General features: G+C 43.8%; 1 protein-coding gene across 1 annotated transcript in view; it reads right to left on the minus strand.

The window, feature by feature from the left end:
- Positions 1-23,372, minus strand: part of LOC126462180 (protein Tob1-like) — a 174,299-nt gene that overhangs the window by 69,748 nt on the left and 81,179 nt on the right. Inside the window, exon 2 of the mRNA XM_050096054.1 lies at positions 21,943-22,010. The gene's annotated coding sequence lies outside the window, so the exon portion shown is untranslated. The remainder of the gene's footprint in view (positions 1-21,942; positions 22,011-23,372) is intronic.

Below are 23,372 nucleotides of genomic sequence, written 5' to 3' on the forward strand. Positions count from 1 at the left end.
CTCCGTGTTGTTATATTCAATATGACGAGCTGTGCCAAGACAATGTTCTGCAATGGCGGATTTGCTTTGCTGTTGTAAGCGTATATGACCCTTATACTCCGTACGTCGGTCCTCCACAGTCCTGATAGCCTGACCAATACCTGAGTTGCCACAACCACAAGGAATACGGTAAACACCAGACTTACGCAAACCAGGATCATCCTTTAAGGAGCCTAAAAGAATCCTGATCTTAGATGGTAGTCGAAAAACACACTTCACATCATATATCCGAAAAATAGGACCAATCCTGTTCGAAATGCTCCCCGAGTAAGGCTCAAATGGTTCAAATGGCTCTGAGCACTATGGGACTTAACACCTGAGGTCATCAGTCCCGTAGAACTTAGAACTACTTAAACCTACATAAACTAAGGACATCACACACATCCATGCCCCACGCAGGATTCGAACCTGCGACCGTAGCAGTCATGCGGTTCCGGACTGAAGCGCCTAGAACCTCTCGGCCACAGCAGCCGGCCCTGCGTAAGGCAAAAAGGCCGTAGACATTGGTGCCACCTTGGTATTATTAGTCATCCGGTGCACAGTTGGTCGATAGTACAACCCACGTCTGATTACAAGTTTTGTTTAAATTCTGGATAGAATCCTGCTCTCTCCCTTAGCAAAAATGAAAGGGACTGAGTTAATGCTACCACACGTTGATTATTAATTTCACCATCAATAACTTCTGACGTCGGTTATCTTTAGTTTGTAACGGCGCTATTGTTTACAGTGTGTTTCAGTGTTATCTTTCCGGACTTTTTCTGCAAGCTGAGGCTTTAAATTCCTTTGCACAGCGCTTACTTGCGGCAGTTATTCCCTGAAAATGGCGGGATGTGCTCCTGTCGAAATATCGGCGGTTGTGGACGATCTCGCTCAGCATTCCCGTAAGTTATTCGTACATTGTATAGGCCGAGAGAAACTCAGAATACACAAGCAGAACAAGATTTTCGGGACTGGCGCACATATGGCGGACACGATTTTTTTTGCCCGTAACAGTTGGAACAGAGCGGTGGTTAGGCACTGACGTACATTCAAGAGCAGCGAGGTTCGGTTCCCCTGTCTGACAGTCCAGATATAGGTATTCTGTCGTTTCTCTGTATGAGTTAAGACGAATTCCATGTTAGTTCCTCTGAATAACACCGTGGCAATTTTCATCCCCCACGCTTGTCCATTCTGAATTACTGCTGTACCTGTAATGACCTTATCATCGACGGGGCACTGAACTCTGGTATCCTTATCGTCGTATCTCTCATCTCAGGTTAAAAATGTCTATGTGGCGACGGAAATGCCATTCGTCCACAGAAATAAAATAAGGTAAAGATAGAGTGGCGACAGACATGTCAATCGTCCACAGAAATAAAATAGGGTACAGATACAGCATTCCTCAACCTTAAGTTCGATTTGAACAACGTAGTCCTTTTCTAGGCATGCTATTATTTGAAGTCATACGCCCCACTGAAGTAACTTACAAAGCCGAGGCACATCTAGTTTAATGTGGTCTCATTTGTCATAACTGTACTTGGCAACGTAGCAAATGGCTCTAGGCACTATGGTACTTAACATCGGAGATCATCAGTCCCGTAGACTTAGAACTACTTAAACATAACTTAAGGACATCACACGCATCCATGCCCGAGGCAGGATTCGAACCTGCGACCGTAGCAGCAGCGCAGTTCCGGACTGAAGCGCCTAGAACCGCTCGGTCACAGGGCCGGCGGCAACGTAGCAAATTTCACATTCACGGATCAGTACTAGAGGTAAAACAAGCTATAAGTGACAGAAGGACCACCATGGGATTGAAACCCAAACTTTTGGATTTAGAGTCAGACACTTACTCTCTGACCTACAGAGGCACGGTAGTCCAAAGAAAAGCATGACACCGGAAAAAGGAGAGAGAGACGTGATGTCGTACAGTGTCTTGACAGAATTTTGCAGATGTTACTCCTCGCTGGAGGCAAATCGTAACAATCTCGTCGTCCGAATGTAGAGACTTCGGACGACAATCGGTGAAAATTCAAATCGTTTCCTTCGGTCAATTCGACCGTGGTTTTTACACTCGAGTTATGGACAATGAGAAGCTGATAAGTTTATTCCAAGAAAGATTGAGTTTGTGGCACACTGAGGATGATAAATATCATCATCGGCATATAGTTAGGAATATATGGACTGAAATTACAGCTTAATTGCAAACCACAAGTAGGCAAAATCTTTATCGGAAATTTTAGGCATAATTTATAGCCTCAAAAAATTACTTTTTCAAGTGAGAAGCCTGAAGTATCTTAAGCTTATAGTTACTGTAGTGGATCTTTTTGGGTTTTTGTAGGTGAGTAATAGTTGTCTACAGATTATTGCTACAGCTTCCTAAAATTTTATGCCAGAGGATGGCGATTGTCTATGGAGTGGTTTGTAAGTGCGGTGTTTGTGTTTCCATTTTTAACTACTTTAGGTGTTCAGAGTGCCGTATTCTAAACTTTAGGCTTGTCTTGCACACTTTGCTGAATGGCAGTCATTGAATGTTAATTGACGAATGCCGGCACAACTTCAAATAAACAAAGCAAAAGAGAGTGTTGTGATCTTGCTTCTCAGGGTCATCATGAATCATCTCGAGCGTGTAACACGTTTCTTCCTTGGTTTCATACATTTGAGGACTTGTCTCGTTATTCTGATAACTGCGGAAAGAGAGTGCAGTACTTGCCACGTTATATGCGACACAGATACAGTTCATTTACATGCATTCGGTGTCTTTTTAATAGCAAAAGCCGTAGTGCATCTCTCGTCTCCAAGCACAGAAGAGTCGTGGTATTCATCCCATCCTAGGTTAACATCTAACATACTTCATACACAGAATAGATTAAAGCTAACTTAACCTTGCCTGCTTGACCCCACCAAAAACTGACGAAGCAGATCTGACGTACCGTGACCAAGACGTCGACCGATGTTATCGGACGACCTCTGACGAAGGCGTCTGGCATCTGTTATCGGTGCCACTAAGTACGCAGCCAAAGGTGGTGCGTAAGCCTACTGAGGCAACTGAGGCCACGTGGACGCCACGTGCGCACCTGCTAAGGCTCCTGCTTCTAGGAACCTATCGACGCAATAGCTGCTGCTGGAAGCTTTGCGTGAATAGCTACTTCGCAACGGTTCGCGGTCTCACGACCTCATGGCAAGCGATCCGTACCCGTACGCAGAATTATGCGGTAAATGCTTTTCACCAGAAGACGGGCTGTGGTCACGAGTAGAAGGCTTTCGTAATAAACAAAAGGCAATATGGACCGATCTCGGTGGTCGGGTGCTTTATGTAAGCTGGTTGCTGGTGCTACAATAGCAGGTAGCAACTTTCAATATGAGAGTTGTGCGAAAACCTTATCAACAATATCTTGCATGAAAGGGGCTGAGAGTAGACGGGCGAAAGTTTGTTATCGCTTGTTGTTGTTTGGAACAGTGAGGTCATGAGACAGCAGTTAGTGTGATCTGTACGTCCGATGAGGCGGTCCATGGGGCTATTCGAGAGAAGTAGGCCAAGGGCGACAGTTAAATTCTCTTCCTTCGTTCTATTTAAAAGTACACAAACTTAACAGTATGTTTTACAGGAATTAATCAGAATTCTCTATAGGAGACAGACATAATCTTCACTACAGTTTGGGGAAAAGCAATGGTAAATAACCTCCACTAGAACCTTCATGAGAAAAGCAACTACAGATTTTTACATTTTCTAACCTTCCTTGGGGTTAAAGCAGAGGAAGGGAAGCAGGAGAAGGAGAAAGAGGAGGTAGAGAAGGACAGGAGGAGAAGGCTCTCTCGTGTTTAGTGGTCATGCCTGTACAGAGATCCTCACGCCAATGCCATCTCGCTAAACACAAAGAATTATAACATTTGTTTATTGGTGTGGCTATCTTCCGCAGCAAAAGTATAAATATTCGTTTAACAGATTAAAAATTCTTTTCCTTGCTGCAATACGGGGTGTTCCAGGAGGAATGGTCAATATTCAAGGATATGACAGGAACGTCCATTCGAAGCAAAAAAACTCTATTAAACATGGGTTCTACAAAGCATATTTTAAAGGCTATTTTCAGTAGAAGAGATGAGTTTCACAGCAGTGAAGGTGAGCAAGTTCTAGTAACTCATAAGGTATGCACTTTAGAGGCCATGTTTACTGGACATTTTTTCCTTATACTGGTCCACAATACCAGCTCATAAAGTACGGAAAGCAATGTGTTTCACAGTTAAAGAAGTGCTCATAGGCCTCAAAGCTCTTGAAGTATGCATTTTAGAGCCCATATTTATAGGAATTTTGCTTCGAATGATCGACCCTGATACATCCCTAAATATTGGCCAGTTCTCCTGGGAAACCCAGTATAATATTTACTTTGCAGATGCGTTTATGTTACAAGCATTTCCACTAGATGTTTTGTTACTTTTTATCTTTTCAAACTTTGTGTTTCCTCATATCCATTTACTGCAATTGATATTAACCATACTTAAAAATATATTCTTGCAATTAATATTATGCTAACTAACATTCTTCATAGATGAGCAAAATTTCTATCTTCTCTTTGTTGGTGTACAGGGTGAATCAGAACTCCACCGACAAAGTTTCAGAGCTGGTAGCATGAACCAAATCAAGAAACAAATGCCTAGTAAACTTGGTCTCTAAAAAGCAAACCTTAAGGGCTGCAAGTATCAGCGCTTGTTCATCTCGCTAGAGTGAAACACATCTCTTCTACTGAAATGTTCTTGCTTTCCGTATTTTGAGAGGTGATAGTATGAAAGACAACAAGAAAAAAACGTCCAGTAAACATGGGATTTAAAGTGCATACCTTCAGAGTTATGCATCCTTGTTCTACCTCGCTATTCTGAAATACATATCTTCTACTGAAGAAGTGTTCATAGGTCTGAAGGTGTGCATTTTAGAGGCCATATTTACAAGACTTCTTTCCTCGTTTTGCTCCATATTACTACTTCTGAAATTATGTCCCTGTATATTGTACTCACACAAACCTTCAACCGAAGACGGTTGACTGAAAGACATGCGCTTTTTACCTTGTGTTTCCATTTGTTTACCGTCAGCTCCACCAAGTGGACGAATTACGCTACCCCGGATACTTGCACTGTGTACTAGTACAGGAAAGTCAAAATGGACTTGATGTTATCTTTTTAATTACGTCATATTTATGTGAATGGTAGACTGTGATACGTTTTTGAACAGGTTTTGAGAAGAGGAACTTGATTAGAGAATTAAAAAAAATATACAACAGGCCGGCCGTTGTGGCCGAGCGGTTCTAGGCGCTTCAGTCCGGAACTGCGCTGCTGCTACGGTTGCAGGTTCGAATCCTGCCTCGGGCATGGATGTGTGTGATGTCCTTAGGTTAGTTAGGTTTAAGTTGTTCAAAGTCTAGAGCACTAATGACCGCAGATGTTAAGTCCCATAGTGGTCAGAGCCATTTGAATTTGAATACAAGGTGCTTTTTAAAAAAAGAAGCCGCGCGGGATTAGCCGAGCGGTTTGGGGCGCTGCAGTCATGGGCTGTGCGGCTGGTCCTGACGGAGGTTAGAGTCCTCCCTCGGGCATGGGTGTGTGTGTTTGTCCTTGGGATAATTTAGGTTAAGTAGTGTGTAAGCTTAGGGACTGATGACCTTAGCAGTTAAGTCCCGTAAGATTTCACACACATTTGAACATTTTTTGAAAAAAGACGTCTAGCTGATCTATCTTCATAATGAACGAAGTTAGAAGGAAGTCAACGATGTTGGTTAATGTCCCCCTGGTAACTAACATTTGCTTCATACTTTTTATTTTGCTTCTGGACAAAGAGCTACTTTTGTTAGTCAAGAAGGACTGGGAACCCTGTATTAGTGTAGCCTCTCCACAGAAACTCCTCCAGTCTGTTCGCGGCTACTGTACGGTTGTTGTGCCGTTGAGGTGTCCCAGCGACACCAAGTCCCATGCTTCGTTGGTGATACGTGTTACAAACCGGACACAGTAGGAAGGACCAGGCCCCTTTGCTTTTTTCTTTTATCACTCGTTTATTACATCAGAGAAATATACATTTTAAGACAAAATTTAACTACATGAAATATTGCTCCCAGTAAAAGTTAACATAAGCAGTGACAAAACTTAGTTCTCTTAAGGGTTTCTGCTGGCAACAAATTTTAAGGAGGCAATGTAGCGGTTTATATCAATTTAGCTCAAACGCGTAGCTAGTGATTGAATCACGACACAGACACTTTAATAATTTCGGCAGCAAATAAATAGCGTGAATTTGTACTCACAGTAACCAACTAATCAACAGCCTTGCCATTGAATAAGTAGTAGGCCATTTGGAACGAATTAGCAACACCCAGCAACTAGGGGAGTTAATACCAACAGTCTTTAAATGTCTTGCTCCCCATTAAATAAACAACCTTACAGTAATTAAATTTATAACAAATCAAACACACTACGCTCCACTCAAACTCTTCAGTGGAAGCCAAGCCAAAATGAAGATTCCATTAACTGACTAGCACTGAAGTCACACTAAAGCTCATCTATGTGTTCCCAGACATACATGGGGCAAATTTATACAAAACAAGATTTTGAAGGGAGCACATAAGTAAAACCGGTAGTGGAGCTAACTCGTGCCACTGAAAATTAAGGTACTAGACCGGGGCACAAGGTGGTATACAATGAGTTTGCCTTAGTGCTATATTGCGCTCCAAAATATTAATTCAAATGGCCAATTCAAAATTAAGTACACATAAACCAACATTAATTAACGAGGAGTGACACCAGGTCGCTCGAAGGGATGACAACACTTAATTGAAAAGACGAATGCCGGAGGCGGCAGTAACATCAAACACCTTCTCCGAATTTTAACCGGGTGTCACTTCCCGCTATACAAGTAAACATTTAACCAAGCACAAGAAAGGAGCCCCAAAGAGAAAATTCAAATAAAACCCCCAAAAGATTATAAAGGACAGGGGACCCCAACTATTTAAATTTAAAAGAATTAGCTCTCCCCAAAGGCAGTGTAAACGTTAAGGCCACCAAAATTGGTTACAAAAAGTCTTATACATTTGCTCCTTTTCTTTAAAAGAAACACAAGGCTGCTTAACTTCTGCTGGACGTCCGGTATGGCTCGTGTAGGATACACCAGGCAGCAACCCAAGCTAGGCGGTCGCAAGGCACGGCGAGCAAAATCAGGAGAGCAGACAGGCAGGCAGCCAACACATATCCTCCATCCTGAACCGGCAGACCGCGTACAACCAACTCCACATATACGTGGTTGCTTCCCACCTCGTACCTCGCGGCGTCTCAGCAGGTAGCCCGAGCAAACGTCAACTGCCACTCGCCCCGCGAATGCGGAAAACAACAAGGCAAGCAAAGACAAGAAACATCGAAGGATCGATAATGGACATCCAAGAGACTGGCGCGCCAGTAACGAGCGCCACGGCTCAGTGGGGATCAGTGTTCGTACTGTGTTAACCGCTAAATTGAGAAGGCGACAGCAGTCGGTTACCCAGTGGCTTGTACCAGGTTGCTCTAGCTGAAGAGCTGCCAGTTCCGGTGGCACCGCATGCCTTTTCTGGGGAAACGAAAGGCGGCAGCGGCGCCAGAACTGTGGGGCCCCGTTCGCACGGCCGCTTCTCCACGTCCTTGGCCGCCTGGTCGCATCCTACTGACGGACACACAAGCCACCTGCCGTGACTGCCCGGCACGCAACACGCAGTCTGCAGCGCAGCTACGTCCCGACTGTACGTCAACACAGCTCTTTCTGTTTACATTATTCCATCTTATCTATTCTCTTATTTTTATTTATTTGCTGGTATTGAATTTTGACCTGCTGCCCGTGTACTGTTTTCTTCCTTCATTAGTATTTCATCCACCTTCACCCCATATGGGTTGTCAGCAGTACAGGGCTATTACAAATGATTGAAGCGATTTCATAAATTCACTGTAGCTCCATTCATTGACATATGGTCACGACACACTACAGATGCGTAGAAAAACTCATAAAGTTTTGTTCGGCTGAAGCCGCACTTCAGGTTTCTGCCGCCAGAGCGCTCGAGAGCGCAGTGAGACAAAATGGCGACAGGAGCCGAGAAAGCGTATGTCGTGCTTGAAATGCACTCACATCAGTCAGTCATAACAGTGCAACGACACTTCAGGACGAAGTTCAACAAAGATCCACCAACTGCTAACTCCATTCGGCGATGGTATGCGCAGTTTAAAGCTTCTGGATGCCTCTGTAAGGGGAAATCAACGGGTCGGCCTGCAGTGAGCGAAGAAACGGTTGAACGCGTGCGGGCAAGTTTCACGCGTAGCCCGCGGAAATTGGCTCATGCCACAACTGGAGACCGACAGCGCCGACTTCATCTTTCAACAGGATGGTGCTCCACCGCACTTACATCATGATGTTTGGCATTTCTTAAACAGGAGATTGGAAAACCGATGGATCGGTCGTGGTGGAGATCATGATCAGCAATTCATGTCATGGCCTCCACGCTCTCCCGACTTAACCCCATGCGATTTCTTTCTGTGGGGTTATGTGAAAGATTCAGTGTTTAAACCTCCTCTACCAAGAAACGTGCCAGAACTGCGAGCTCGCACCAACGATGCTTTCGAACTCATTGATGGGGACATGCTGCGCCGAGTGTGGGAGGAACTTGATTATCGGCTTGGTGTCTGCCGAATGACTAAAGGGGCACATATCGAACATTTGTGAATGCCTAAAAAAACTTTTTGAGTTTTTGTATGTGTGTGCAAAGCATTGTGAAAATATCTCAAATAATAAAGTTATTGTAGAGCTGTGAAATCGCTTCAATCATTTCTAATAACCCTGTACAGTCAACTCGCTCTTCAGCCAAACGACAACAAACTCTAAATGAGATCAAAAAAATAATGAACAGAAAGGCGAGATATTTATAGTGAACTGAAAAAAAACACTTTAAAGGTGGGAATGAAACGGAAATTTTTCTGCGTAAGAAACATGAATTCCTTCGCTTTTAATTAAGACAAAAGTTGTAATTGCTGTGTCGATCGAACAAGGTTCAAATGGCTCTGAGCACTATGGGACTTAACTGCTGAGGTCATCACTCCCCTAGAACTTACAAGGGAACCTCCCCATCGCACCCCCCTCAGATCTAGTTACAAGTTGGCACAGTGGACAGGCCTTGAAAAACTGAACACAGATCAACCAAGAAAACAGGAAGAAGTTGTGTGGAACTATGAAAAAATATACAAACTGAGTAGTCTATGTGCATGATAGGCAACGTCAAGGAGAGTGTGAGATCAGGAGCGCCGTGGTCTCGTGGTTAGCGTGAGCAGCTGTTGAACGAGAGGTCCTTGGTTCAAGAACTCCCTCGAGTGAAAAGTTAAATTTCTTTATTTTCGCAGTTACGATCTGTCCGTTCGTTCATTGACGTCTCTGTTCACTGTAATAAGTATCTGTGTTTTGCGACCGCACCGCAAAACCGAGCGATTAGTAGACGAAAGGACGTGCCTCTCCAATGGGAACCGCAAACATTTGATCGCAAGGTCATAGGTCAACGGATTCCTCCACAGGAAAACACGTCTAATATATTCTATACGACACTGGTGACGGCATGTGCGTCACATGACAGGAATATGTTGTCGACCAACCTAACTTGTACACTTGGCGAATGGGTAAAAAGATTCTTCTACCTTGCCCGATTTAGGTTTTCTTGTGGATGTGATAATCACTTCCAAAAAAGTGATGAAAACATAAGAGTTTGTCACATAAACTGCAACAAATGAATGCAACAGTTTCACAGTCACTGTTTTCCCTGTGCTCTGCCAAAACATACGTTTTTAACGTTTTCAATTTTTTCCGTGTGTAGACCGTCAAATCCTGCATATGTCCAAGCAAATCTGAACATGTCCTGGAATTTTGGAGAGCGAAGTTGATTGTGTGTGTGTGCCCGAACTTCGATAATTGTCTGAAAACAAAAAATTAAAATTTTCACTCGAGGGAAGATTCGAACCAAGCACCTCTAGCACCACAGCTGCTCACGCTAACCACAAGACCACGGCGCTACTGAGCCAGTGCTCTCCATAATGTTACATATCTTAAACATGGACTACTCAGTTTGTATATTTTGCTTATTTTTTTCATGGTTCCACACAACTTCTTCCTGTTTTCTCGATTGATCTGTGTTCAGTTTTTCAAGGCCTATCCACTGTGCCAACTTATAACTAAATCTGAGGGGGGTGCGATGGGGAGGTTCCCTTGTTAGAACTACTTAAACCTAACTAACCTAAGGACATCACACACATCGATGCCCGAGGCAGGATTCGAACCTGCGACCGGAGCGGTCGCGCGGTTTCAGACTGTAGCGCCTAGAACCGCTCGGTCACAAGAGCCGGCGATCGAACAAGGCACAGTCAGGGAAAAAGCACCACAGGCGCAAAGGTGCGAGCTGGTGCCGGTGCCATAGAGGCTCGCGAGTTCCACCAGGGCCACGTGTGGCGCTAAGGATGAACTCGTCCTCGCCTCGGTCAATTGCCGGCCGAGTACAATCCGCCAATGACCAGACGACAACGGGCAGAAGTCTACTCGGAAGATAGAAGGGCAGCTCTCACTCACTTGGTTACAAATCATCGTCCAGGGCTGACTCCGACAGGGAACGTCGTTTAGTGAACTCTCAGAAGTGAACAGACAGTAGCTGTAAACTGCATTTGCTATGTACTGAGAAGTTTACGTACGATTATTTGCTCTCAGCCATTGTGGGTCTGTTCTGTGTTACTTTACGTGCAGAGTTGTAGACTTAATCGTTCAACAAGTCACAAAGATAAGTAAACCTTTTTAACTCATTTGTGTGACTTTGTTACTAATTTGTTGGAGTGTTTTAGAACCTTCGTTCTCCTATCCTGTTACCTGACCCTGGTGCACAGCTGTGTAATAGTGGCAGGAAAAAATTGTCTTAGCGGTGTACTGCACTAGAAGCCGTTTCACGAACTCACAAACGCGGTCTACTGTCACAGTGGTAACCCGGCCTCCACACCAGTAGCGACGAGGCCCTTACAAAAATTGGCGACGAGGGTTTACAAAAGTAATAAAAGGTATAAAGAAAAACGCAATAAAGGTACATTTAAACAATTATGATGCATAATGCTGATGTTAAAAAGACGCACCTCGCTGGCACTAAAACTGGAAGGACCTGCCTTAGGGTAGATGCATTGTTGTTGAAGGGGAAAGGGTTGGTCGTTGGGGAAGGTAGAAGAAGGAAGGTTGAAGATGGGTGGAGGATTGGTGCGGATGTAACAATGGCATGGGAGTGGCTGTTGGGATACAAGACGGGGTGGACTAGAAGGAGTATTAGTGAGGACAAAATTTTATGAAGAAAAGTGACTAGGGAAGAAGGGTGAAAGGGGGAAAAATTGGTAGGAAAATATAGCGAAGGGAGGGAGAGGGAACCCTAACGACGTGGAACAGGTCGTGTGGGTTTAAAGTTGGTAGGATGGGTAAATGACAGGATTGAGTTCATGAGCTGGGAGGGGGAGTCTGTTGAAGTTTCTTTGGGAGAGTATGTTGAGGTTGTGTGGATGTAGGGTTGATGGGATGTATTGATAGAGGAGCGGCAGGGTATTATAGTTGGAAAGTAGAGGGGAAACTATAGGATTATTGGAGTCGAGGTTGCGGATGGTGTAAGTTGTTTGGAGGCGTTCAATGTGAGTGAGGAGAGGTGGGAATTTGATGATTTGGCAAAGGATCCATGTGGAGGAAGATAATCGGACGCGGAAGGTTAGGCAGAGTCTGGAGGGACTAATCGAACTTGGGAGGGGATGGGGGAGGTGGGACCTGTGTGCTGTTGCAAGGCGTGTTACGTACACTATTACAAAATTTTAACTATTGTACATGTACTGACCTCAACAAAATGAAGATCCTATCCAGCTACCTTGCTCGATCTACTATTCCTCCTCACGGTAACCGCCACTGCAGCCGTGAGCACTAACGCACGCCTTTCTGATGGCGCTTGCCTCGGAGGTAGTCGGTTCGAATCCTGATCATGGAATAAACCTGCCGGCATTTGGCCAGCATGTTGAGGTGAGCTGGTGGCGTGAAGTTCCTGATCTTCAAGCCTTGTTGCAATGTCCTGGATTAAATTCCACGTCCCTTTACAGAGCAACTTGGACCGAGTAACGCTGTTGACTGTGATTCGTGTTTACATACACCTTGAAACTGCACATTATGCATTCACGGAATCTGGACTAATTCTCTATCTCTAAGTCAAAAATTTGCATTTTCCAAATATGTAAAAAGCTTGTAGATAAATTTAACGTCCATTGATATTTAAGTCGTTATAGATGGATCACAAGCTATGATTGGTCGTGAATGAGAAAGGGTAATCGGCTTTTCCCTAGAAAAGGAACAATTTTGGTAATTTCTAGAGCCGGCCTGGGTGGCGAGCGGTTCTAGGCGCTACAGTCTGGAACCGCTCGACCGTTACGGTCGCAGGTTCGAATCCTGTCTCGGGCATGGATGTGTGTGATGTCCTTAGGTTAGTTAAGTTTAAGTAGTTCTAAGTTCTAGGGGACTGTTGACCTCAGGAGTTAAGTCCCATAGTGCTCAGAGCCATTTGAACCATTTTTTTTAATTTCTAGAAATGATTTTACGCCGATTCCTTGTCTGGTCATCTAGACTTCTTGCGCTTTCTCCAAATCGCTTAGGGAAAATTCTGGAATTTTTCATTTGTGACGGGCATGGCCGCTCTGCTGTCCCATTCCGAGCTCATGTTCCATCTCTAGCAATCTCGTCGGCAATGAGTTGTTAAAGCCTGTTCTTTCTTACTTTCTTGCCAAGCATGGATGTCAACTTACACTGTATGGATAAAGTAAAACTGGCCCAGACATTATTTCACGCACCTACAGAGAGGCAACCCAACTTAAATCTTCTGCATCTGCGGTACATGATGTAAGCTGGGTTGCCTATCTTGAACTGTATGAAATGTAAGGGGCGGTCAAAAACGATTCGTTTGATGGCAGACGTATATGCAACGTAGCACAACTCCGATGCGGGTATATAAGGCACCGACATGTAAGCAAGGGATTAGTGTGGCCTTCGTGTCTTTCCGAGATTCGTGCGATAAATGCGGGAACGTGAACAATGGCGACGTTATTCAAATGGTTCAAATGGCTCTGAGCACTATGGGACTCAACTGCTGTGGTCATAAGTCCCCTAGAACTTAGAACTACTTAAACCTAACTAACCTAAGGACAGCACACAACACCCAGCCATCACGAGGCAGAGAAAATCCCTGACCCCGCCGGGAATCGAACCCGGGAACCCGGGCGTGGGAAGCGAGAACGCTACCGCACGGCGACGTTATTACCAGACGCGTCGAAATATGGCTGCTGAAGGACAGACACCGATAGACGTCCATCAGAGGATGAAAACGTGTATGTGGCAGCACGTCCGTTGAAAATTACCGTGCTGCTACTTCAGGTAACGCACGTCTCCGCAACTCAAATATCGTCAAGCAGATGTTACGTCAACACAAGTGAGAGACGTTCGAGCATTCGACTTAATCTCTCCCCATACGATTATCACGCCTTCTGTCACTTATAAAACGCCTTATAGGGCCGACTATTCCTGTCTGACGAGGTCTTGCAGCAGGCATTTACGGACTTCTTCATGCAGCAGGACAGGGTGCTTCACCAAACTTGTATTTTCAACCTAGTTTCTGCCTGATTGGCATACCGATTCTGGCCTGCACGGTTTTCGACCGGAAACTTTTTGATTGCCTTTTATATTTTCCGGTCTAGTTCATTTTGAACCCCCCTTCCTGCAGGAAATAACGAAATATATTTCACTGGAGGCAGTCTTTGAATGTATGGCAGTAAATATGTAGCTTCACGGAAGATAACTATAGAATACTCAAAACATTTATACTCTACAATACAGTTAATCGTTGACATAGCCACGCTATGGCTATATTCATTTAAACATCTTTTATTTCCGCTTGTAGTAACCACACCTTCATTTGAGCTCTTTGGTTCTAAGGAAATTCATAGCATACATAGACGGAAAGTTATGTCTCAGAATCAGCTTGTGGAAAATGTGCTGCTGTGCGCGCTCAACGTAGATAACGTGTTATTTGTTTTCGGACTTCCCGGTGTCCACTCCAGGGCACCTGAAGTGTTTACGACATCGCCCGCACGGCAGTCATCAGAGACGGAGCGTTGCCTAACGCGGAAGGCGTTAAAGCGGACGAATTAACAAACACGGGCTAAGGAAGGTCGGGGTTCAGTGCCCTCGGGTAGTTAGCTCGCCAGAAGGACACTGGATTTCCTACGGCGCTGTTGTCGCTAACAAAACACGTAATTTGCTTCCGTGCTTACTCGTGCTACATTTGTATGCATTTAGACGAAAAGCCAAAGACCTCTTTCCCCTGGACGGCTGAAACCATATAGCTGCTCTGTATGACCTGACTTGTTGCTTTCGCAGTTTATGAGTGTATTGCGTGTTCTGTGAAATGGGCCGGCCGAAGTGGCCGTGCGGTTAAAGGCGCTGCAGTCTGGAATCGCAAGACCGCTACGGTCGCAGGTTCGAATCCTGCCTCGGGCATGGATGTTTGTGATGTCCTTAGGTTAGTTAGGTTTAACTAGTTCTAAGTTCTAGGGGACTAATGACCTCAGCAGTTGAGTCCCATAGTGCTCAGAGCCATTTTTTTTTCTGTGAAATGGTTGCGGTCCTCTGGTAGACTGATGCAGCTGAAGAAACAGCTACGTCCCCCGACCACCAGGGGTATACAGTTGGCAATGTTGCTGCTGCTATTTACTGTTTTGATTTTTGAACTTGGATCTTCAGCCTATTTCAAAATCATTTGAACTACATCGGAGTACGGGGTTAATAGAAATTATTTTACGGAATAGGAGTAATCGTCAAGGAGAAACTTTTTCAGTTAGTTTTCAAATTTTACTTTACTATCGGTCAGGCATTTTCTATCACTGGGCAAGTGATCAAAAATTTTAGTTGCTGGCATCGTGCAGCTTATTGGCTCTGAGCACTATGGGACTCAACTGCTGTGGTCATAAGTCCCCTAGAACTTAGAACTACTTAAACCTAACTAACCTAAGGACAGCACACAACACCCAGCCATCACGAGGCAGAGAAAATCCCTGACCCCGACGGGAATCGAACCCGGGAACCCGGGCGTGGGAAACGAGAACGCTACCGCACGACCACGAGATGCGGGCGTGCAGCTTATTCTTGTTGTATAGATACCCTTATGGTGGAGCAATGAACGTCCTTTTTTGCTTCTGGTATTGAAATTATGTACACCATTGATCCTTTTGAACCCCAGTGAATTGCTTACAACAAACTTCATGAGGGAATAAATATGTTGTGAAGAAGTAGTAAATTGCCCTCCTTCTTAAAGAGATATCTATAAGATAAGCATCATGTATTATTCTTACAGCACTTTTTTTAGCAAGATGAGTTACCCCAGAACATTAATGCATGTGATGTTGTTGAACGAAAATATCCAAAATATGTCAACTTACTGATTTTTCTCTCCCCAACATTTGCAATGATTCTAAGTGCAAATGTGGTTTAACTAAGTTTTTTTGAAATTCCAAAAGTGCTTTTTCCAATTTAAATTCTCATCAATATTGACACATAAGAATCTTGAAGTTTCTACCATATTTATTATTTCCTCACCATGTATTACCCTTATTACTAGTGAAGTACTTCTATACGTACAGAACTGAATATTATGTATTTTTTTTTGTTTTGAAATTGAGAGTGAGATCATTTGTTCAAAAAATGGCTCTGAGCACTATGGGACTTAACTTCTGAGGTCATCAGTCCCCTAGAACTTAGAACTACTTAAACCTAACTAACCTAAGGATATCATACACATCCATGCCCGAGGCAGGATTCGAACCTGCGACCGTAGCGGTCGCGTGGTTCCAGACTGTAGCACCTAGAACCGCTCGGCCACCCCGGCCGGCCAACATCATTTGTAGAAAACCAGACAATGATATTTTTAAGAATATTGTTTACCATTTCCATTGTTGTTGTTGTGTGTATGCTTCATTGATTACAATACTAGTGTCATCCGCAAAAAGACGTCATTCTCCTTGGTGGGTACTAAAGCGCCAAACAAACTGGTATAGGCATGCGTATTCAAATACACAGATATGTAAACAGGCAGAACAAGGTGCTGCGGTCGGCAACACCTATATCAGACAACAAGTGTCTGGCGCAGTTGTTAGATCGGTTACTGCTGCTGCAATGGTAGGTTATCAAGATTTAAGTGAGTTTGGACTTGGTGTTGTAGTCGGCGTACAAGCGATGGCACACAGCATCTCGGAGGTAGCGATTTTCCCGTACAACCATTTCACGAGTGTACTGTGAATATCAGGAATCTGGTAAAACATCAAATCTCCGACAACGCTGCGGCCGGAAAAAGATCCTGAAAAAACGGGACCAACGACGACTGAAGAGAATCGTTAAACGTGACAGTAGTGCAACCCTTCCGTAAAGTGCTGCAGATTTCAGTGCTGGGCCATCAACATGTGGCGGCGTGCGAACCATTCAACGAAACATCATCGACATGGGCTTTCGGAGCCGAAGGCCCACTCGTATACCGTTGGTGACTGCACGACACAAGCTGTACGCCTCCCTTGGGCCCGTTAACACCGACATTGGACTGTTCATGACTAGTAACATATTGCGCGGCCGGACAAGTCTTGTTTCAAATTGTATCGAGCGGACGGAAGTTTACGTGTATGGAGACGATATCATGAGTCCATGGAGCCTGTATTTCAGCAGGGGTCTGTTCAAGCTAGTGGAGGCTCTGTAATTGCGTGTGCAGTTGGAGTGATATGGGACCCCTGATACGTCTAGATATGGTTCTGACAGGGCACACGTACTAAGCATCCTGTCTGATCACCTGCATCCATTGTGCATTCCGACGGACTTGGGCCATTCCAGCAGGACAATGCGACACCCCACACGTCCAGAATTGCTACAGTGTGTCTCCTTGAAAACTCTTCTGAGTTCAAACACTTCTTGGCCAACAACATTATTCAGCATATCTGCGATGCCTTTCAACGCGCTGTTCAGAACAGATCCCCACCCCCTCCTACTGTCATGGATTTATGGACAGCCCCGCAGTATTCATGGTGTCAATTCCCTTCCCCATAACACGTCGTGTTGCGACACTTCTGCGTGCTCGTGGGGGGCCCTACACGATATTAGGCAGGTGTACCATTTCTTTAGCTCTTCAGTGTAGATTAGACGGAAGATCGATTACACAGATAAGGGACACTAGCTGACCTAACTTTGACACTTGAGGAATGCCATACGTGATATCTCTGTAGTCGGAATTACGTCTCTGGGCTATATGGTTGAATTACTAATTACAATTTTCTGCATTCTTTTGGTTAGATTTGACGTTGTCCATTGGTTGGCTATACCATCAATTGCATAAAACCTCAGTTTATCTAGAACATTGTGATACAGTCGGATGCCTTAGATAGGCTGCAGAAAATACCAGCTGGTGCTAATATATTACTTAATTTTTGTAAAGTGTGGTGAGTGTACGTGTAAATGATATTTTCAGTTGAGAAACTGTTCTGAAATACAAACCGTGATTTACTAAGTATTTTGTTGTTTCTGAGGTGTGATCCGCGAATATCCTCTTTGCAGAACACGGTTAATAGGGACAGAGCAATGAGCAAGTAGCATAAGTTGGTGGACGTGAGGGCCAAACAGTGGAGAGCGGCCATCAGAAGTTGCAGAGAGGGGGGCAGTAGCGGGTCTGCTGAGGAACAGTCTAGACGCGGCTATCAGGTGTCGCTGCCGGCCGGTCGAGCTTTCCTGTTTTCTCACCGTGGCCGCCACTTTCCGCGGCTTTTCCTGGCAGCCTGCCCGCGACTTTGCCTTCACCTTGTCGCCGAACGTACTGCGAGATTCTTCTAGGCTCCTCTTCCGCGTCAGCTCGTGGCTGTAATGGTGTGGTAACACTTCACCGCGTGCAAAATTACTTCCCGACTCTGAGTTCGGTCGTGACAATAACTCACAAAAAGCGTGACGTCGAGAGAAAAGTGTTTGTACGGATGGTGTGGGAAACTGAACAATGGGATGTATTTTCCCTCAAATGTTGCTCCATATTTATGAAGGGCAGTCAAATGAAAACCCAACACGTGCCACAACGGGACCATGGAATGATTACATTCAAAAGTAATCACCAAGCTTGTTATGACAATAATCCCATTCGGAGACGAGACGAATTCCTGCTTCGTAGAAGTGGCTCAGTCGCTGGCGAATCCACAACCATAGCCATTCTTGCACTTCCTCGTCCGGCTCAAACCTACTTCTACGCGTGTCTTTCTTCAGGTCGCCAAAGAATTGAAAATCACACGGTGAAAGATTCGGGCTGTACGAAGGGTGTTGCAGAGTCCACAACCAAATCGCTGAAGTGTTGCTATATGACTGGCTGCGTGGGGGGCGGGCTTTATAGCGCAACAGGACGATTCCACCCTACAGCATTTTCAACAAAAAAAAAAAGTTTCAAAATGGCTCTGAGCACTGTGGGACTTAACTGCTGAGGTCATCAGTCCCCTAGAACTTAGAACTACTTAAACCTAGGTAACCTAAGGACATCACACACATCCATGCCCAAGGCAGGATTCGAACCTGCGGCCGTAGCGGTCGCGCGGTTCCAGACTCAAGCGCCTAGAACCTCTCGGCCACCCCGGCCGGAAGCAGCATTTTCAACATCCAGGGCCAAACTTTTAAGCCAACAGTGGAAACATTCCACATCTCCCCCGCTAGAGAAATCCCACATCTGTTTCAGACAAGCTCCGGTAAGGTCAAATCACATTCTCGTTCAACTGCAGGGGCTGTCTATTCGTCGAGTTCCTCGAGCATGGAACAACAATCGGTGTGCAGCGTTATGAAGCGAAAACGCCCAGGAATGCTGTCGGACGGTATCATAGCGTTTCACGATAGCGCCCGACCACACACTGCCAATCGCACGAAGGATACGCTTCTGTGATTTTTTTGAGAAACACTGCAACATGCTCCATACAGCCCCGATACTTTACCGTGTGGTTTTCACATTATTTTTCACCTGAAGAAGGACACGCGTGGATGTTGGTTTCAGTCGGAGTGGATGCGGTTGTGGATCCTTCAGCGGCAGACCACGCTCCAGAAATAGGAACTGATAGTCTCATCTCCTTGTGGGATAAATGTCTTAACGCGTGTGATGATTACTTTTGAATTGAACGAGTCCATTGTCCCGTTGTGGCCGGCGCTCGGTTTTCATTTGACTGCCCCTTTTATTCGACTCATTTCTGTTTGACTTTTTGTCTGATCCGATAACACAGGGAATAAAGTTACAATATAAAATACTGACATAGAATACCAACAGAATTACTAAAATCATAACAGGTATAAAACATGTGCCACAGAAATAATAACATTAATACCAATTATCATTCTAATGATATTAAAAATGAAGAGACATTAGAAAGGACAGATTGCTAAAGACATGCTTTGGAAACCTTTAACTGCTGAATTGTAGGTTGCAGCGAAGGCATAGTAACAACGAGTAGTTAACTTGTTACTACAAGGAGAAATAGCAGGGATAATTTGCAGTGGCAGTGGACTATTTATGGTTGTTTCCTGACTTCTGGAAACTGTGTACGTTAACTGTTTAGCATTTTATTCTGGAGAATAATGATTGTTGCTGTCTTCAGTCAACTATGCTTACTGACATTTGCCTACTTTTTATCGCTTAAGAATGTCTAAGTCTTGATTTACGGGACTTCAGTTTGGTAATCGAGATCGTATATGTGGTTATTATTATCCAGCATAATGTGGCGTGATTATTAGAGGACTGGAAATTCCATCCAGCTGAGATTAAATGCTTAAAGATGAAGCTTTAGATCTTCGGTATCGATAGCGAATAGACAAAAACCGGTAACAAGAGATGAATGAAAAAAAAACAACAAATCTCTAGAATAAAAGATAAGAGATAAGGGTGTTAGTTAGATGTTGTAGACATTTACAGATGAGAGGATTAGGACAAGGCAGGAAGAAGTGCTGGGTGTCAGCAAATCAAGACTGGTGACCTACATACAAGAAAATAGTGTGCGGGATACTCGATGTGACGTCACTTATGTTACTTGAATGCCACTTGTGATCAGTTTCAATTTGCGTCATCAGAGCGACAAACGCAGCAATCAGTGTATCAAAACCTATGGAACAATATTACAAACAATTTTCGAGAGAGCCTGTGTTAGCAGCCGCTTTAGTCTCAAAGTTTATGATTTAATACAGTTTTATCCATATTTTCCAGCTGTGAACGTGACTGTATTCAGTACACAGGAAGTGTGAATAAAAACGCCTTCATTCATCATTTTTTCGTGTTTTATTAAATTACAGGTTGCGTTTCGGGCTTTGCGGGTCCACCGTCAGGTGCAAACCGTCTAATACGTAAATTACATTTGCTCTTGAGTGAGGTGAAATGCGTGTTCCTGTTATGAGAAAGATAGATGTTAGGTTTTGTATTTCGTGAATCAAATGTTGGAGATAGCGAGAAACAGAGGAAAAACAGCGAAAAATTTACCAAACAAAGACGAAAATTTTTAACCTTTTGAGGTCATCATACGCTGGTTTGTTCGTTAGAAACCTATTCAAAAAACAACGTAACAATTTCATTCTCCGCTAGTCATAGGTCAGGACACTTACTAGCCCAAAGCATAAAAAAGAGGTTATCAAAAATACAGGAGCAGTGGAGTGTTTAAAGTAACATGCCCCAGGTGGCCTATCTAATATGTAGGTAAACAGGCAGAAATTTCTAAGCCCGTTTCCAAGGCAATTAATGCTTTTCATACTCAACCACTTTGAAAAATCAGTTATTGCCCAGCATATGCTAAAAACCAAACATGTTATCAACAAGGTAGAAAACAATTTGGTTATGCTACACCATGAAGCCAAGCTTAAGACTTTATATCGCTTAGAACAACTAGAAATATACGTCCACAAAATCAAAAAGCCTGAATCTATGGCGGCCGGTGTGCCCGAGCGGTTCTAGGCGCTACAGTCTGGAACCACGCGACCGCTACGGTCGCAGGTTCGAATCCTGCCTCGGGCATGGATGTGTGATGTCCTTAGGTTAGTTAGGTTTAAGTAGTTCTAAGTTCTAGGGGACTGATGACCTCAGCAGTTAAGTCCCATAGTGCTCAGAGCCATTTGAACCATTTGAACCTGAATCTATGTCAAATGAACAGCAATATTTCACTAGCCATAGTTAAAACTCTTATTTTAAATTTACTCCTTGCATAGGTCAACTTCTTGATACTCAGACCTCTGACCATGTGTCTGACACTAAGTGTAACTTCGTCTTCGATCATAACATGTTGTAGTACAGTACAGTACAGTACGAGTGTGAAGTATTTAAAAAAACTGAAATGTGTAAACGAATGTGCGTCTTGAGTGACGTGATGTACGGCAACAGAAGGAATAAACCAACGCTACAAGGTCAAAAATGTTCGTCCTTGTTTGTACGGTAAGCTTTTCCACTGTTTCTTGCCTTTTTGCCGCATTTGATTCACGAAATACAAAACGTAACATTTAACTTTCCCATAACAGAAACATGCATTTTAACTCACTCAAGAGTAAATGTAAATTATGTGTTAGACTATTTGAATCTGAAGATTGACCCACAGGAACCGAAATACATCGTGTGATTTAATAAAACACGAAAAAATTGTGACTGAAGGCATTTTTATTCATACACCCTGTTACGATTTAATGTCTTTATTGTTTGAAAGAAATCTTACATTTTAGTTCCCTGCACGTAAGGAAATGATATCATCTAGACCATTTGTTGTTAGTCATTAGTGAGGCGTTTTTCTTTGAAAGTTAACTACGAGATAGAGTGGGAGGCAGCTTACCTTGGAGGTGCGTTGCCCTAGCTCAGCATGACGAGCTGTTGCCTTTCTCGATGGAATTCTGCGGTTTTCTGCGAACATACAAACAGAAGACATGTTGTCAAAACACGATGAAGCCACTTGCTAGGTCTAAACATGGTCGGCGTCCGCGTAATCCCTGCGTCCTGTTAAATGACATAATATCCGAAAGCGAGCTACGTACGTCGCTAACGGCTGTGGACAGTAGCCAGAGGTTATTGTCTACAGCGGTACGTAGCAGGTTTTCTCCCTTGAAAATACAACTTCTGCGTGGCTCTTGTTTGTTGATACCTGAGAGAATTGACTTAGATACAAGTAATGACATATTATGACGATTCAAACAGATGCAAAGACCCCTATTATTTCTTAAATCGTTGTTCTTGTGCTGTTTGAAACTGTATCTATGTTATACGTATTTTATTCCTAAAAAAACATAACATTAAATGGACATGTACACCTCACCTCCTATAGTTTCAAATTCTCTGTCTCTCTCTCTCTCTCTCGCACACACACACACACACACACACACACACACACACACACACACTCACAGAGAGAGACACACACACTGAAATGTTTAAAAGCGTGGCAGACTGAATTCTTACGCAATCATCGAATCAGGAGACTACAAGCACGGGTTTTCTAATACATAAAATAGCCGTTTCATTATTTCTACAGTTATATCATCTTTGTCTGTTTTTACGCTCATGAAAGGTTCTTATAATTTATACGTTTATAAAGAATGTAAGTACATTCCACGTGTACCGAACATATACCTTTTCCTTCAACAAGTGCTACCTGACTACAGAACTTAAAAAAAAAAAAAAAAAATGTAACATTTGGTTACAAAAGTTTGTCTATGTTCATTCATCAAACAGTTGCAGTTGCTGGAAGCTCCGCCGATCGTTCTTGAAAGCTGTTTCCATAGGTTGTGCCGTTAGAATAATCATATATTGATTATAATGTCACTGACTTGCCATCTTCGCGATCTGAGATATTAAAAACGACACGTACATTCAAGCAATGGCTGTTTCTTATACTTTTCGTGATGAGGTTACCTTGTACACTGAGAAATCATTACTATCTCTCTTTTTGTTTTCTTTTAGGCTAGGGAGTGGGGGAGGGGTGGGGGAAGGTATTCAGTCTTGCGACTGGTTTGATTCCGATCGTCACTTTTTCCTCTCCTTCAATGTTTTCAAATCAGAATATCACCCACGCCCAAAGTTCCCAATTATTTCTTGCGTATATTCCAAACTCGTCTTCCCTTACAATTTTTGGTTCAAAATGGCTCTGAGCACTATGGGACTTAACATCGGAGGTCATCAATCCCCTAGAACTTAGAATTACTTAAATCTAAGTAACCTAAGGACATCACACACATCCATGCCCGAGGGAGGATTCGAACCTGCGACCGT

The sequence above is a fragment of the Schistocerca serialis genome, chromosome 1, assembly GCF_023864345.2.
Source record: "Schistocerca serialis cubense isolate TAMUIC-IGC-003099 chromosome 1, iqSchSeri2.2, whole genome shotgun sequence".
Taxonomy (NCBI): Eukaryota; Metazoa; Arthropoda; class Insecta; order Orthoptera; family Acrididae; genus Schistocerca; species Schistocerca serialis.